The sequence below is a fragment of the Macadamia integrifolia genome, unplaced genomic scaffold (assembly GCF_013358625.1).
Source record: "Macadamia integrifolia cultivar HAES 741 unplaced genomic scaffold, SCU_Mint_v3 scaffold530, whole genome shotgun sequence".
In the NCBI taxonomy this organism is placed as follows: Eukaryota; Viridiplantae; Streptophyta; class Magnoliopsida; order Proteales; family Proteaceae; genus Macadamia; species Macadamia integrifolia.
In genome coordinates this window covers 285767-302378 of record NW_024870474.1, presented here as the reverse complement: position 1 = coordinate 302378, position 16612 = coordinate 285767, and the positions used below count along the sequence as shown (strand labels likewise).

Here is a 16612-nt window from a genome sequence, read left to right as displayed (position 1 = left end):
GTTAAATTCCTTTTATGATGCTGTTTTGTTTATTTAAGACTTCTTTTGTTATTAGACTTGTTTCCTATTGGCTAATAGTCATTCCTATGGCCATTATGGCAAGTATTTAGTTTGCTATTTAAGTAGCTAAGGCTCTAGGACCACCCCCCCCCCCAAAAAAAAAAAAAAAAAAAAAAAATTATTGAATAAAAAATGCCTTGGCTTTGGCTTACATGGAACTATGAGAGCCAAGTTCTACAACCATGAGAGACAGCAGCCTCTCGTGGGATTCTGAGGTCGACTGGAGGAATTACGGTCAACGTCAGGTGTTAAATATGATCGTATCCTCTTCTTCTTCCCTACAGTTGCATGTAAATACAGATTTTGGTATTAATTTCTTCTTTTTCTCCGGGATTACAAGGGGATTCTAAAATCTGGGAGTTTTTCTTTTAAGTTTGGTTTCTGTTTGAGCACCGCTGTTTTCGTGCATTCCTGCTGCAAGTAGGAGATCTCTCCTAAGGATATCTAGCCCTTGGATTGGCCTGAAATTTGGATGGTTTGTTCCTCACCCCATAGGGAAGAGTCCAACTTTGATTCTGATCTGCCGATTCTGCCCCTTAGATCGATAGTTATTGAAGTCCCTAAATTTCTGGTACATCACTTGCTATTTCTGAAACACATTCTGCATAGCCATATCCATCCATCAGATTTCTACCAAAATTTTGGTGATTTATTCTATTCCATTAGACCTTCACTCGACCAAGGTTTGAGAGTGATCAGATCTGCTGGTCTCAAGTTATTAATTTTCTTTGATTCTGGTTTTATGTAGCAGTTTGTGATCCTGTCTATTGAGTTGCAAACCTACAACCTGATGGTAGGTTGAGTGATGATGAGCACATTTATGTGAGAAATCTTAGGTAATAAAGAATGCATTTTACATATTTAGAATGGAGCTACCTTGGGTTTTACTCTTTTTTTGCAGGTTTTGTATTAACAAGGTCTTAGGGACTATTGGGCATCATATCTCCAATTTTACACGTAAAGAGGTCACGTTTCTTTTCATGGCTGCTAAGAGGACGAAATTCTGAGCAAGTTGGACATGTTGCATTAAAAGTACACATTCGTTGTGACCCTCGTACACACGATTATTCATTTCGGGTCAGAAAAAGAATAATGGACTAGAAGAGAACCGAGATGCAGGCCAAGCTCGTCTGCAGTTGTCCCAGGTGTACAAGAGAATATTCCAAATGCCAACAAAGTAGGAGGGACCCACCTTAGGGGCCACCTTCTCTCACCTTGGGCGATTCTCTTTTTTTGGAGATTTTGTGAAGATTTTCTCTCTCCTAATTTCCACTTAAAGACAAGGGGCATAGAAGGACATTCCAAATAAATTAGAAGATTGTCCAAATCTTAGAAAATCGTCTAAGAGAGGAGGCTGCCCACGTTTGAAGAAAAAAAAAAAAAAAAAAAGGAATAAAAGTTTCATATTTTATCTCCCTATCTCTCCCAATCTACACCAAATAGGAAACCCACCAATCAAATCATTTTCTTTCCTTTTCTCCCCTATTCTCTCCCTTTTTCTCCTAATTCCTACCCTCCACCTTATCACACAAAATCATGGGCCCACACTTGGATGATTTCCTTTTCTTTCCTATTTTCTCTCCTTTTTTTCTTCTCTCTCTCCCCTCCACCTCACAAAATTGTCCAAGGGATCCACCCTTGGACGTTCTCCTCTTTTCTCCCCTACTCCCTATAAAAGGGAGTCAACCAAGCCACTTAGGGCATCCCTCTCGTGCTCTCTTTTTCTCTAATTTTTAGTTGTGCTCTCCTTCTAGTTCTAGTTCTAGTTCTAGTTCTAGTTCTAGTCTAGTTCTTCTTAGTTTTTCTTACTTTAAACACGTTTGTAATTGATTTTATTTCATTAATGCAATCTCTTTTATTTTTATGGTTTATGTTATTCAAGTTATTCAAGTTGTAATAATTTTAATTTACTAGTTCAAGGCTTAGATCTAGGTGACAAGAACCAAGCTTTGAAGCATCTCTGTTCAAATGCAAGTTTTTCTTCAAGATTTGTTTTCTCCAGGCCTAGCAGTTTCAGATTTAGTTCAATCCATATTTGATGTTTAGGGCTGGTAGTATTTCAAATCGACCGAGTTTTCAGGTTCAAGTATTGAAGTTCAGGTAGGTAGGCTTCTTCATAAGTCTTATCACCCCCCTCTCATTCCTTCTTCTTACTACCCATTCATTCTTAATTTAGGATTTTAATTTTCCCTTTTTACTTTGATGCTTTCTCTTTCCCCCAAGGTCCTTGGCTAGATGCATGTGTTGGCTTTGCCCCTCTCTAGCCATGGAACCTTCATTTTACTTTCGTTATTTATATTGCATCCCTTTCCCTAAAGCCAAGTAGAAAAGCCCTTGTAAGAGTACTCTTTGGTCAAGTAAGGACGCTCGTATTATTTATGGTGCATCCCTCGGGCTAAGTAGAGATACCTACTTGTGTGCCTCTCTCTAGCTTTATTCTCCTTTTATTTTATTTATTTTATTTCAGTCATTTTCTTTCACTTTTTATTTGTGGTTTGAGTATTTAAATTTCTAAATGACGAATGGTTAGGTTTTTAATTTCAATTGCAATTTTAATTTCCCTAGTTGTGTTGGTTAGGACGTTATTTTAGATGCATGTGTTTTAGGGTGGTAGTTAGAAGTAGATCAAAATATCAAACCATACACTTTCGTGTTACTAAAAGAAGCTAAAGATAAAGTAGCTGCTCTCCTTGTGTTCGACCCGTTAGCTACACTGATCCATACACTTGTGGTCACTTTTAAATCTCAAACAAGTTTTTGGCGCCGTTGCCGGGTAAACTATTCAACGTTTTTCGCTTTCTTTTGGTAAATCGAAGTGCTTTGTTTTCTTTTTTTTTCTTTCATCATTTATTGAATTCCTGAGAAAAAAGAACTTACAATAATAGTTGTATCGGTAGAAGTCGCCAAACCTCACAGTATGGTAAAGACAGGTTCCACTCTATAGCAGTACCTCAGGAATTGAGCAACCCCGGATCCCTGGTAAGCTCCCAAGAAGCCAAAAAAATTAAAAAATTAAATCCATTCTTTTATGCTTGTCTTATTCTAGTTGTGGATAGTTTTCTGTTACAAGAGTGCTAGGTGGGTACATAATACTGAGAATCGGTTAGAAAGAAGAGATCCAACAAGTAGTGACCCTATACGTATACTCTCATCAATACCTTTTAATATGGGAGATCAACAGCAAAACCCTCCACCTAAATCTCTGATAGATAGGTTCTACCCTGCTAGAGCAGCCCAACCTTCCTGCATAGTTCTACCACAAGCCCAGGGCAATAATTTAGAGCTCAAATCTCAGTACATCACTATGTTACCCCACTTCCATGGGCTGACCTCTGAGGATGCATGATCGGGTCACAATTATTCATAAAATTAATATTCAATTGTTAATTTTAAGTTGATTTTCATGAGTAATTTGACCACATATTGGGATAATATTTGGTTGCAGGGTTTTCAAGAGATGTGCACAGGTTTGGTGCTAAATGGACGGATGTGGTTCAGTCTAAAAGCAAGGGCAAAAGGTCAAGGGCAAAGTTGGAATTTCCAAGAGAAGAAAATATAAAAATAAAAAAGGGGAAATTTAGGGAGAGAGAAAACCCCACGGTTCTCCCTCTCTCCCTATTCCACATGTTCTCTTCTCCCTCTCCTACTTTCTCATCTTCTTCTCTTTCCTTGTCCAAAATAGAATAGGAATCTCTCTCTCCCACTTTACCTAAAACATCTCCCATGTTCTCTCCCTATTCTTTATCTCCCATCTCCTATTTTCTCTCCCCCATCCCACGGTTTCTCTCTCCCACCGAATTACCCTTTAGTCGATCTCTCCCATCTCTCACCTAATTTCTTTTCTTTTCCCTATTTTATCTCCGTCTCTTTCCTAATCCTCTCTCCCACCAAATCTCTCCCTCTTACCATTCCTATTTTATTCCTTCCTTCTCATGCCCTCCATTACCCACGTCTCTTTCTTCCTAGATAGATTGCCCACGATTTCTCTCTTTTGTCCTAACCTCTTAGCCGATCTATCTCTCTTATCCCTATTTCTTCTCCCATACCCACGGTTTCTTTTCTCCTAATTAAAATCCAATTCCACCAGCCCATCACATGCACCTCTTTCTCTTTCTCCATATATCTCTCGGTCCTCTTTTGGGAGGGACTTTGATACTCAATCTTTAGGAGAGAGGGCTGCCATATCACACCTTTCACATACATCATAGCTGGCTGGATTTTCTTTCTTGATTCTCATAGTTCTCTTTTCTTTTAGGAGTGCACCTTCTTATGGACGGATTTGCAGGGACAGCATTGCACAGAGAGGATTGCCATGACGCCAAGGGTTCATCACCACCATCATCATTGCTGCCAGTCATTCATTAGCAACATGAGCGGCTAAGTTCCTTTCTATCTTTAGGTCTAGATGAAGTTTTGGGTTATTGTTATTTAATTTCTAGTTTAAGTTCATACTTTGATTGTTTGATGTTAAAGACCCCTCCAATTGTGGATGATTTTTAATGGTTAACTTAGTTTAGAATAATTGTTTCTGTGATTCAATTATTTTATTCAAGCAATGGTATTTCATGTGATTTTTGGTATACACTAATGATGGCCTTTAACCAATCAAACTAGGCGTCCTAAGTGAAAGCGATAGACAATAGTGCTTGACAGGATAGGTTATGCTTAGGATATTCAGAGATTGTGTTTTTGTGGTTGCATTGTGATGAGCACATTTATGTGTGAAATCTAGGGTAGTAAAACATACATTTTACATATTTAGAATGGAGCTACCTTGGGTTTTACTCTCTTTTTGCAGGTTTTATATTTTCAAGGCCTTAAGGACTTAAAGAGGTCCTATTTCTTTCATGGTTGCGAAGAGGACAAATTCTGAGCAAGATGGACGTGTTCAATTAAAAGTACACATTCGTTTGGTCACCCGTACAAATGATTATTCTTTTCGGGTCAGAAAAAGAATAATGGATCAGAACTGAACCGAGATGCAGAACCAGCCCGTTTGCAATTGTCCCAGAGGTACAAGGAATACTCCAAATGCCAACAAGGATCGATGGACCACATCCTTAAGTGATTAAAGATTTGTTTTTGGTAACAACAACTACCTAGCTTAGTTGGTGAGCTATGGTGTACAAAATTCTCTTGCTCACCAAGAGGTCTCAAGTTCGAATCTTATGGTTGTTTTTTTTAGAAGATTTTGTTGAAGATTTTCTGCTTTAGAAGCAAGCAAAATCGTGGAAGGGTGCACAAGAAAAAAAGAAAAAAAAAGAAAGCAAAATCGTGGAAGCAAGAAGAGAAGAAAAAAAAAAGGAAAGAGAAAAAAAAGGGAGAACCAAAAATTGTCCAAATCTTCTCTCTCCTCCACATCATCACCAAAGATTGTCCAAATCACACAAAGGAAGAAAAAAAAATCGTCCCTAGGAGAGAGAAAAAAAGAAGAAAAATAAATTAGAAGAAAAAGGAAAGAAAATAAGCAAAAAATTTTAGGAAATTTCTCAAAATTTATTTCTCTTCTCTCTCCTCCATCTTAGCACTTTTGGACTCAAAAGATCTCACAATCAATTGTGGGTTTCTCTCTTTTAGGAAAGAGAAAATTGTTACCCTACCTCTCCATTCCCTATAAATACAACTCATGTAAGAGGAGGAGACACAATTCATTCTTCTTCTAGTTTTTTTTAGTTGCTCTCTCTCTCTCTCTCCTCTTTGGTTTTAGTTCTTCTCTATTTTTGCTTTAATCACTTTTTTAATAGTTTTTTTTATGTCAATTAATGCAAGCACTCTTTTATTTTTATTCAGTTCTTTTTATGTTTATGATTTATGCAATTGAGTTGTAATTTTTTAAGTTATAGTTCTAGGCTTAGATCTAGGTGACAAGATCATGAGCCGTGGAGCAATTTTTTTTTCAAGTTCAAGCATTGATTCAAGTAAGTAGGCTCCTTCAGTAGTCTTCTCTCCCCCCTCTCATTCCCTCTTCTGACTACCTTTCTTTCTTAATTTATGATTTTTATTTTCAGTCGTTACATTATTGCTATCCCTTTCCCCCAAGGTTCATGGCTAGTGTATGTGTTGGCTTTGCCCCTCCTAGCCATAGAACCATCAATTTATTGCTTTTATTTTAATTGTCTCCCTTTCCCTAAAGCCAAGTAGAGTAACCCTTGTAAGAGTGACTCTCTGGTCAAGTAGGAAAGCTCATATTATGATGCATCCCTCGGGCTAAGTAGAGAAACCTACTTGTGAGTCTCTCTCTAGCTTTATCCCCTTTCTTTTACTTTATTTTTATTTCCGAATTTTTTTCCTTTATTTATTTATTTTTTTAATTGCGTGGGTTGTTTATTTTCAGTTATTTATTTATTTAATTTTAATTGCGTGGCTTGCGTCTTTAAATTCTTAGATGACGAATGGTTAGGACGTTATTTTTAGGACGGTAATTAGAATTAGATCACAACCATTAATCAGTTCACTTTCGCATTATTAAAAGAAATAAAAAATAAGGTGGCTGCTCTCCCTGTGTTCGACCCGTAGCTACACTGATTCGTACGCTTGCGGTTACATTTTAAATCTCAAACACTTCTCCTCAGAAGTAGTTTCCTTGGTCAAAGATTATCTCTTGTGGTAATCCATGCTTGCAAATGTTCTTTGTAATGAACTTGGCTACTTTAGTTGTGCCGGGGAGACAGTTCCATGTTATTTTTCACTTTCTTTTGGTAAATCGGAGTGCTTTGTTTGCTTTGTTTTATATTTTTCCTTTTCTTTTATTGAATTCCTGAGAAGAACAACTTGCAATAATAGTTGTATCAGTGGAGGTCGCCATGCCTCACAGTATGATAAAGACAGGTTTCGCCCTGTAGCAGTACCTCAGGAATTGACCTGAGCAACCCCGGATCCCTGCCGGTAAGCTCCCAAAAAGCAAAAAAAAAAAAAAAAAATCATCAAAAAGTTTTGCTATCCATTCTTTTGTGCTTGTCTTACTTTAGTTGTGGAAGTTTTCTGTTGCATGAGTGTAAGTGGTACGTAATACTAAGAATCGGTTAGAAAGAAGAGATCCAACAAGTAGTGACCCTATACTTTCTCTCTTTAAAACCCTTCAATATGGGAGACCAACAGCAAAACCCTTCACCTAAATCTCTGAAAGATAGGTTCTACCCTGCTAGAACAGCCCAACCTTCCTGCATAGTTCTACCACAAGCTCAGGGTAATAATTTTGAACTCAAATCTCAATACATCACTATGTTGCCCCACTTCCATGGGTTGATCTCTGAGGATGGATACCTATTTCTAAGGGAATTTGAAGAGGTATGTGTTCTAATTAAGATCCAACAGCTTTCTGATGATGCTGTTAAGCTTAGGTTTATCATTTTTGTATTGAAAGACCAAGCTAAGAAGTGGTTATATGGGTTACCCAAAAATTCCATAACCTCATGGGAACAGTTCACAGTTGTCTTCCTTAAGAAGTTTTTCCCAACTCACAAGACCAATAAGCTTAGAAGTGATATCCTTCAGTTTAGGCAAAAGCCTAGTGAGTCATTTTCCAAGCTTATGGAGAGATTCAAGGATCTACTCCAAGAATGCCCTCACCATGGCCTAGAGCTATGGCATTTATGTCAAATAATTTATGAGGGTATTGATTACCCAACTAAACAAATGATAGAGTCTATGTGCCCTGAGGGATTCACATCCTTTACAGATGAAGGAAAGGCATGGAAATTTTTACTTGACTTAGCTGACAAAACCCGTGAGTGGGAATCAACCCAAGAGAGTGAAAGAACCATAGGAGGAAAAGGATATTTTGTGGATGGGATAGTAGCCAAGGAAGCCCATTTGGATAGCCTAATCAAGAGGATTGAGGCTATTGTTCCTAGAGAGCCATCATCAGTCAATTTAGTTAAGATTTGTGCTTGGTGCCAGTCCCCTGGACATGTCATAGAAGAATGCCCAACACCTCTGGGGGCACTTCTAATGATAGTGTTAATGCCTTATACCAGAATAATCCATATAGTAACACATACAATCCAGGATGGAGAAATCACCCAATTTCTCTTGGAATCAGGGCAACCAAGAGGCCTTCCAATTTCATAATCAAGGTCAACCTGGACCCCAAAGGCCTCCCTTTGCACAACAATCTTTTTCTCAAAATACTTTTCCTAGGTCAAATGTAGGACCTCAGGCGAGTTTTCCTAGGGCCCCTCTTCTCCTATCATCTTATCAGCAACCCCCTGGGTTTACCAACACTGGAGAGGCAAGTAGAATAAGTGACTTGGAAAAAAATATGGCCCTCCTCATGACAAGCCATCAAAATCTTACAGAGAACTTACCCAAGTTGTCTCAATTATGCGTGAGAGGGAGAAGGGAACTTTACCCAGTCAACCAGAGCCTAACCTAGGCATATCCCACAAGGACCAACTAATGCACCACTGAATATAGTAAGGTCAGACTCAACAAGGGCCTCTAACCAATGAATGTTGTTTATGCCCTTAGGAGGGTAAGAGTACTACAGAGCGTTCCTAAATCTTCCCATCTATTACTCCTGTTAACTCTTCTTCAGTTGAGGACACAAATGTGCCTCTTGTTCAGGTTCGTCTGATGAACCTAAAGATTTTTTGAAACTAAAGATGATTTGGTTGAGGAAACCAAAAATGATTCTTCTGAACAGGGCAAATCCCTACAGTCCTTATGTTCATCCTGTCCCATTTCTAATCGCTTGGTAAACAAAAAGAAGACTGCTTCCATGGACAAAATTTTAGAATCTTAAAAAGGTAGAAGTAAACATCCCTCTTTTGGATGCCATATCCCAGATCCCCGCCTATGCAAAGGTACTGAAAGATTTGTGTACTCACAAACGTATCACTGTGGCCCAAAAAGCGTTCTTGGCAGGTAACATTAGTTCATAATTACTCAGCCTATAGCAGCCAAGTATAAGGATCCAGGGAGCCCTACCATATCTTGTGTCATAGGCAACACCTATATTGAGCATGCCTTACTTGACCTTGGCGCAAATGTGAATCTTTTACCTTACCATGTGTACAAGCAACTAGGATTAGGAGAATTGAAAGCCACTGGAACTACTCTTCAGTCGACAGATATGTTTGTTAAGATTCCTAAAGGGATGGTTGAGGATGTCTTACTAAAGGTGGGGGAATTTATTTTCCCTGTTGATTTCATTGTGTTAGATACTAAGCCCTTCTCAACCAAGGATGAGATCCCAATAATTCTAGGAAGACCATTCTTGGCTACCAGTAATGCATTAATCAATTGCCGAAATGGTTTCCTAAGATTATCTTTTGGTAACCAAACTGTTGAGTTTAACATGTTTAGGATTGGCAAGCAACCACATATGGAAGAAGAGATCAATATGCTTGAGGATTTTTTGGATTTTTCTGATGATTTAGTTACGAACTTTGATATTGATTTTGATTCAGAATTCCAAGAGTGTATGGATGAGTTGGATGATGATAGTAAAATTTCTTTTCTGAAGTCTTGAGTCTTCACACACTTGTGGAGCCTTAGGACCCCTTTCCAATTCCATTCCCAAACCTTCCATAGTTGAGCCCCTAAGCTAGATCTTAAGGAGTTGCCATCTAATTTGAGATATGCTTTCCTAGGGCCTGACCAGACTCTTCCTGTAATAATTTCTTCAAATTTGACTTCTAACCAGGAAGAGGAGTTACTTAAAGTGTTAAAAGATAATAAAGAAGCACTAGGTTGGACCATGGCTGATATCAAAGGTATAAGCCCTTCCATTGTGCAACATCATATACATCTTATGGAGGATTCCAAACCATCCACGGAACCCCAAAGAAGAGCTAACCCAGTGATGATGAAGCTATTAAGAAAGAGATCCTAAAGTGCTTGGATCATGGAATAATTTATCCTATTTCTGACAGCCAATGGGTAAGCCCAGTTCATGTAGTGCCTAAGAAGTCTGGTGTGACTGTAGTTCCTAATGCCAATAATGAGCCATTCATTGACCAGATGTTAGAGAGGTTAGCTGGACATGAATACTATTGCTTTCTTGATGGATATTCCGGCTATAACCAAATCCCAATTGCTTTAGAGGACCAACATAAGACCACTTTTACATGCCCATATGGAACATTTGCTTACAGGCGTATGCCCTTTGGGCTTTGCAATGCCCCTGCTACGTTCCAACGATGCATGATGAGCATTTTTTCTGAATGGTCGAAAAATTCTTAGAAGTATTTATGGATGACTTTTCAATTCATGGGAATTCTATTCTGAATGTCTTCATCATCTTTCCCTAGTTTTGAAAAGGTGCATATCTAAGAATTTGGTTTTGAATTGGGAGAAATGTCATTTTATGGTTAAATCTGGTATTGTTTTAGGCCATGTAATATCCAAGGAGGGATTAAGTAGATAGAGCAAAGTGGATTTAATTGATAATTTACCACCTCCTCAATCTGTTAAGGATGTTCGGTCTTTTCTAGGGCATGCAGGCTTCTACAGAAGGTTTATTAAGAACTTTAGTCAGTTAGCCCGACCTCTCACCTCATTACTTGCAAAGATCAACTTTTGAGTTTTCCAAAGAGTGCCTAGAATCCTTCAAGCAACTTAAGAAGGAGTTGACCAATGCACCCATTGTTCAACCACCTGTTTGGACTAACCTTTTGAACTGATGTGTGATGCTTCAGATTTTGCCATAGGAGCAGTTTTAGGTCAAAGGATTAATAAGTTACCCACTGTCATTTACTATGCTAGTAGGACCTTAAATGATGCACAACTCAATTATACAACCACTGAAAAAGAATTTTTAGCTGTTGTGTTTGCATTAGAAAATTTTCGGTCTTACTTAGTTGGCTCACATGTGGTGGTGTATACTGATCATTCTGCCCTCAGATACCTAGTTCAGAAGAAGGATGCCAAAGCCCGTCTCATTAGGTGGGTTTTACTTTTGCAAGAGTTTGATTTAGAAATTAGGGATAAGAAAGGAGTTGAAAACCTAGTTGCAGACCATTTATCCCGGCTTCCCAATTCCTTGACTGTTGATTCTCCAGTCAACGAGAACTTTTCAGATGAACAATTATTTGCAATGTCTAGTGAACCATGGTTTGCTGACATTGTCAACTTCTTAGTTTCAGGTGTGACTCCGGATCACTGGTCCACTCAAGATAAGTATAAGTTTCATTCCCAAGTTAAACACTTTTTCTGGGATGATCCTTATTTGTTTAAGATATGTCCGGATCAGATTATCCGACGATGTGTTCCTGATCATGAGCAACATTCTATTCTCTCCTTTTGTCATGATCATGCATGTGGTGGACACTTTGGACCTAAGAAGACTGCCGCAAAGGTTCTCCAATGCGGATTTTATTGGCCCACTCTTTTTAGAGATGCTTTTGATTTTTCCAAGGCTTGCCCCGCTTGCCAGTCTTTTGGCCATATTAATAAGAGGAACATGATGCCTCTCAACCCTATTTTAGTAGTTGAGATCTTTGATGTTTGGGGCATCGATTTTATGGGACCATTCCCTAATTCTTTTGGGAATTTGTACATACTTTTGGCCGTTGATTATGTTTCTAAATGGATAGAGGCCATACCTTGTAAAACTAATGACCACAAAGTGGTGGTCCAGTTTCTCAAAGAGAACATTTTTTCCCGCTTTGGTGCACCACGTGCAATAATTAGTGATAGGGGTACTCATTTTTGTAATCGGCCTTTTGAGGCCTTAATGAAAAAGTATGGGATCACCCATAAGTTATCCACCCCTTATCACCCTCAAACTAGTGGCCAAGTGGAGGTGTCTAATAGGCAGATCAAACAAATCTTGGAGAAAACTGTTAATCCCAACCGTAAGGATTGGTCCCTTAGGCTCATTGATGCCTTGTGGGCCCATCGGACTGCATTCAAGACCGACCTTGGTCAGTCTCCCTACCGTTTGGTGTATGGAAAAGCTTGTCACTTACCAGTTGAGTTGGAGCATAAGGCCTTTTGGGCCATTAAAAAGCTTAACTTTGATTTGTCTGATGCGGGAATTCATCGTAGGCTCCAACTATCTGAGTTGGAGGAACTTAGGAATGAAGCCTATGAAAGTTCTAGAATTTACAAGGAAAAGACTAAAGCTTTCCATGATAAACACATTCTGCGTAAATCTTTTGCAATTGGTGATAAGGTCTTATTGTACAACTCTCGATTGCATCTTTTTCCTGGTAAACTTAGATCCCGATGGGATGGCCCATTTATTGTTCATAATGTATATCCCCATGGGGCTGTGGAGATTTTGAATCCAGGAACAGGGGTAATTTCGAAGGTTAATGGTCAGCGTTTGAAATCGTTCCTCGAGTTTCCCACTACTAGTTGTGAAGAGGTCATGGATCTCCATGAACCTCTTTACACTGATAACTAACTTTTAATCAGGTATGACCCCCTTGCATTGTCTTTGTTTTTAATTCTTTCCATGCATTGAGGGCATTGCATGACTTAAGTGTGGGGGAGGGAAACCAGTTTTTTTTTTTTTTCTTTCACTTTGTTTTGTTTGTTTTTCTTTTTATTTTTGAGCTTGCTAAGGATGAAGTCCTACTTTGGTTTTTGGCTAATGATCATACCATTCGGTTGCTTGATGTATGAAAATAAAATTTTTGATTAAGGTACCCATTTTGAACGTATAAAAACCCTGTTGAGAAGAAAGAAACAAGCATGTGTCTTGAGATGAGACTTTCTTTTGAAAAATAAGAGACCCCTGTTTTATGGTGATGGACCATATGTAAGTCTGTGGGTTCCTTGTACTTTTGATTTGGAGTTGAGACCTTCTTTTTAATTTGGCATGGGTTGACAAATGCACAATTTTAAATGAAATGAGAAATGTGGTATAAAGAAGAATAAGAGTTGATTCCTTTGGAACTAGACAGGGCATTGCGCCTCAGGAAGCGTGGTGTCTTGATCAAAATTCCTTGGGAGGAAACTTCTGAAGTAACTCTAGCATCACTGCCTTTGTGGGCATATGCAAAAAGCGAAGCTACATAGTAACTTGGGTGTCTGGTGTTTGCTCCACCATGTCATTCAGGCCAAAAGTAGTGGAGTAGAATAGAGTTTATTAAGCAGAAAAAAAAAGAGAAAAAAAATGTGCAAATGTCAATAATGCTTGGTAACATGTTTGGTCAAAAACACTCCAACGCCTTAGTCATTGGTTCCCTATTTCTTCACAAGTGGTTTTACCTTAAGATAAGGATGTTTTGGAAGAGACGAGGTGAGTTCCAAATTAAGAAATATGCTAGTGCCTGGAATTGATAAAGGGTAATAAAAGTTCAAGTGTGGGGGTTCCTTTAAGAGAAATTATCTTTGCTCCGGATTGGTATGGGCCTTACCTTTAGCCAAAGTTGGGATTTGTTTATTCTGAATTTTGGGTGTATATTCACTGCAAACACCCACGAGACACAACTCGTCCACTAGGGGTGACCTAGGGTTTAAAGGCTTGTTGCACATGCTAAGTGCAACCGTGATTCCTACGAAAGTGAGTAGGTTTTTTATCTTTTTCTTTTTCTTTTTGTTTTGCTCGAGGACTAGCAAAGTCTAAGTGTGGGGGAATTCTGATGAGCACATTTATGTGTGAAATCTAGGTAGTAAAACATCATTTTACATATTTAGAATGGAGCTACCTTGGGTTTTACTCTCTTTTTGCAGGTTTTATATTTTCAAGGCCTTAAGGACTATCGGGAGCCATATCTTCAATTTTACACGTAAAGAGGTCCTATTTCTTTCTATGGTTGCGAAGAGGACGAAATTCTGAGCAAGATGGACGTGTTCAATTAAAAGTACACATTCGTTTGGTCACCCGTACAAATGATTATTCTTTTTCGGGTCAAAAAAAGAATAATGGATCAGAACTGAACCGAGATGCAGAACCAGCCCGTTTGCAATTGTCCCAGAGGTACAAGGAATACTCCAAATGCCAACAAGGATCGATGGACCACATCCTTAAGTGATTAAAGATTTTTTTTGTAACAACAACTACTAGCTAGTTGGTGAGCTATGGTGTACAAAATTCTCTTGCTCACCAAGAGGTCTCAAGTTCGAATCTTATGGTTGTTTTTTTTTTAGAAGATTTTGTTGAAGATTTCCTGCTTTTCACTCACTTAAAGCACTAAGGGCATGGAGGGGATTTCCACATCAAGTTAGAAGCAAGCAAAATCGTGGAAGGAAGAACAAGAAGAGAAGAAAAAAAAGGAAAGAGAAAAAAAGGGGAGAACCAAAAATTGTCCAAATCTTCTCTCTCCTCCACATCATCACCAAAGATTGTCCAAATCACACAAAGGAAAAAAAAAATCGTCCCTAGGAGAGAGAAAAAAAGAAGAAAAATAAATTAGAAAAAAAAAGGAAAGAAAATAAGCAAAAAATTTTAGGAAATTTCTCAAAATTTATTTCTCTTTCTCTCTCCTCCATCTTAGCACTTTTGGACTCAAAAGATCTCACAATCAATTGTGGGTTTCTCTCTTTTAGGAAAGAGAAAATTGTTACCCTACCTCTCCATTCCCTATAAATACAATTCATGTAAGAGGAGGGGACACAATTCATTCTTCTTCTAGTTTTCTTTAGTTGCTCTCTCTCTTCCTCTCTCTCTCTTTAGTTCTAGTTCTTCTCTATTTTTGCTTTAATCACTTTTGTAATAGTTTTTTTTTATTTCAATTAATGCAAGTACTCTTTTATTTTTATTCAGTTCTTTTTATGTTTATGATTTATGCAATTGAGTTGTAATTTTTTAAGTTATAGTTCTAGGCTTAGATCTAGGTGACAAGATAATGAGCCGTGGAGCAATTTTTTTTTCAAGTTCAAGCATTGATTCAAGTAAGTAGGCTCCTTCAGTAGTCTTCTCTCCCCCCTCTCATTCCTTCTTCTGACTACCCTTTCTTTCTTAATTTAGGATTTTTATTTTTCAGTCGTTACATTATTGCTATCCCTCTCCCCCAAGGTTCATGGCTAGTGTATGTGTTGGCTTTGCCCCTCCTGGCCATAGAACCATCAATTTATTGCTTTTATTTTAATTGTCTCCCTTTCCCTAAAGCCAAGTAGAGAAACCCTTGTAAGAGTAACTCTCTGGTCAAGTAGGGAAGCTCATATTATGATGCATCCCTCGGGCTAAGTAGAGAAACCTGCTTGTGAGTCTCTCTCTAGCTTTATCCCATTTCTTTTACTTTATTTTTATTTCAGCATTTTTTTCCTTTATTATTATTTTTTTTTAATTGCGTGGGTTGTTTACTTTTAGTTATTTATTTATTTAATTTTAATTGTGTGGCTTGCGTCTTTAAATTCTTAGATGACGAATGGTTAGGACGTTATTTTTAGGACGGTAATTAGAATTAGATCACAACCATTAATCAGTTCACTTTCGCATTATTAAAAGAAATAAAAAATAAGGTGGCTGCTCTCCCTGTGTTCGACCCGTAGCTACACTGATTCGTACGCTTGCGGTTACATTTTAAATCTCAAACACCTAACAGTTGCTTCATACAAGTAACATGTAGTGGAACCATCTGAATCAACAAGGCGAAGAATCCTAATGAGAGGATCCATAAAAGCAATAATCTCCTTTGCCTCTTCCCAGAATACATCAGATTGAATTATCCTGATAGTCTTTAATGCTATTTCAACTCTATTGCAATGGAAGCCTCTCCATTCAAATGATGCAACCATGGTTTTAAGTATCTCCGATACCGATACGATACCCTCCGATACGTATCTTAAATTTAGTCGGCCGATACGATACACACCGATACGATACATTGAATTTTTTAAATCATTTCGTATCGATATATATCCTACAATACATACCGATATGCATCAATACACCACTAATACACATCGATACGATACGACATGCCTCGATACGACTCTATGAAAAATATAAAATTGAGGTAAAATGTACGTTTCGATATGTATTGGTACGTATCGGTGAGTATCAGTATGTATCGATCGGTACGTATCGGTATATATCAGCACGTATCGGTGAGTATCGATACGTATCGGTGCTACGGTCATATAATGGCCAATATGGGTAATTTTTCAGAAAAAAAGGATTTTTTGAAGGGTTTTTGTTCCAAAGTTGTTGTCAGCCATATTTTTCCCTAACTAAAGTGGAAATCAAGGTTGGGAACAAGGATTTTACATTTATGGGACAACTACAGACCTTGAATTCTTAGTACGATACCCTCAATTTAGTGTTTATGCAGAGTACATGTTATCAATAGCTTTTTTTAACAAATTCTTTATGCAAAAGTGTTTAAAAAAATGTTTTCTATCCATTTATGTGTGTATCTTTAGCGTATCTTAGTGTATCTCCGATACGATACGATACCTTTCGATACGTATCTTAATTTTGGCCGATCGATACGACGACCGATACCGATACTTTAATCCTTGGATGCAACCAATAACCTTAACTCATTCTCAACTACAATAAGAGATTGGAACATTAAAAAATTGGTAGCAAACCTTGTCTTGCAAGGCTGCTTAATCTTTGTCATTTGTGAATTCCCTCATTAAGACTATAACAGTTGTGTGTCTGTGCATATAATCCACTACATGTTTACCATCATTAATAATTTCCCTCACC

The 16612-nt window shown here is 38.0% G+C and overlaps 1 non-coding gene and 1 pseudogene across 1 annotated transcript; both read right to left on the bottom strand.

Annotated features, from left to right (window-relative positions):
* The window catches only part of LOC122069076, a 35380-nt pseudogene extending 19687 nt beyond the window's left edge, over positions 1 to 15693 (bottom strand).
* LOC122069081 lies at positions 7531 to 7637 on the bottom strand. Its single transcript, XR_006137353.1, has one exon. It is a non-coding gene; the product is annotated as a small nucleolar RNA R71 (small nucleolar RNA).
* Positions 15694 to 16612: the final 919 nt, after the last annotated feature.